Below are 2,012 nucleotides of genomic sequence, written 5' to 3'. Positions count from 1 at the left end.
CCCCGAAGCCCACCAAACCCCAGGCTCTGCTTTTTTTAACCCACGCCTCCGCCTCTGCCTGTGCCCCGTCTGCTCACTTCCCCCTCCACACACACACACACACCCACACACACAAATACAAATGACCATGTGATGTTTGCTAATACAGAGGCTCCTCAGTATACAAACAGATCATAAAAATGTGGTCAATGGTCTCAAAGTGTTTTTAATACTATAATATTAAATATTGATTGTAATTAAGACTTTACTACTGTGTTATAATACAGTTTTTTTTTTGTTTAGAACTATGTCATTAACTGAGGACCCCCTGTATTTTGATCTTGTCCGATGGCAAGCGCAAATGCCATTTGGATGAAGAAAGATACCATTCGGAGGTACGGCTCACTATCCTGTACAAAGTCTCACAAGAATTTAGTAGGAAATGGTGAGAAAAGTTGGCACTGTAGAATTCTATCACTGATACTGTTAGGCTCTCAACAACAAGCAGGGCTACAACCTTGAAGCTGAAGTCTGCTGCACACCAGTTGACACGGCCCAACGCGACTGAACTATTGCAACAAAAATGGAGATGATGGGTAGTAACGCATTTATGCACCATAATGGCCGCAGGACGCGATAACAGCCGTTTTTCATGCAATGATTTGACAAACAACGCTGTGTGAGCGGCGTCGGGACAAGCTGAAAGTCAACAACAGTGCTTTCTGTTCGTATCAAATCCTACTAAATTGTGACATCTTGTTTCTTTTTTAACAATTGATGATTTTAGCACAGGACCAAAAAGACGAATGTGGCCGAAATGCACACTTAAAAGAAAGGTAGCATACACTGTACACAATCATCCAATCAACTTTATGACCTTGAACTTATGGCCTCCACAATGGCAGTTTCACATTCAATTAGAAAATTACAACAATTTTTTTTTCCATTCATGAAACCACAGCCCGTTTTTTTTTTCTTTTGACGCACACACATTCATTATGTACAATGTTTATGACCATACAAGACAAGAACATACACCTATTAATGAGTGTTTATCTTCCTTGCTCTTGTGCGTGTAAGCTGCCACGTGAAGGAGTGCTTTAGAACATCGCCTCGTTAAATTTCAATGACATTTTTTTGTGTATTCTTGCTCCCCAGCCACCTACATTTCATGCAGATTTGCATCCCCCCCCCCCCCACGCATTTTCCCCACGGCCAGGAAGCGAAGGACCGCCACCATTGCTGGAACTGTACAGATGTGCGTTCTGACTGGTGTTTTTTGTAGTAATAATAATCCTATTAATAACAAGGATGAGTCCCATCCCGAGCTGCCTCCGAGGGTCCTTTTGAGACGGTGTCGTAGCTGCCTTTGTGAGGGCTGCATGTGTCGACGGTTTGCTGGCTCCACATTTAGCGATCCAAAATAGTTTGTGGTGATGTTTTCAGTTCAGCCAGTGATGCTCGGTGATGTACTTTTATATCACGATCGTTTATTTTGATTTCATTTTCTTCTGCTCCTCTGTCCAATAGTTGCCATTGTGACCATGAAAAAGGCACTTTGCTATTGTCGGTTTATTGCAATAAAAATACATACAGAGTATTGATTTTTTTTTTTTTTCCGAGTGCAAAACAAACTACTTTTTTCACTTGTGGTAGGTTAAATTATTATACTTAGACATTTATGGAAATTTTCAGACAATATTTGTTTTTATTTTATGATCAAAATATACACAGTAATATATTTAATATCTTGTTCTATTCATTCATAACTACAAAGTAACAAATCAACATTTTTTAAATCAAGTATTAAAAAAACCTTAAGTAGCACATCAATAATACATTACATAGGATGATATTACGTTGATATAATTATCGTGAAATTACATATACAGGTAATAAAAGTATCATTTGGGTTTGAATGTGTGGATGCATTTTATATAAATATCAAGGTAATTTGAGTTCAAAGTCAAATCCACCAAATTGTATCGAAATGACAAGATTCTCTGTTGGTGAGAAAAATTGTTCCAAGGATT

This window comes from Hippocampus comes, unplaced genomic scaffold (assembly GCF_001891065.2).
Source record: "Hippocampus comes isolate QL1 unplaced genomic scaffold, H_comes_QL1_v1.1 scaffold237, whole genome shotgun sequence".
NCBI classification, from domain to species: domain Eukaryota; kingdom Metazoa; phylum Chordata; class Actinopteri; order Syngnathiformes; family Syngnathidae; genus Hippocampus; species Hippocampus comes.
Note: the sequence above shows the minus strand (reverse complement) of the source record.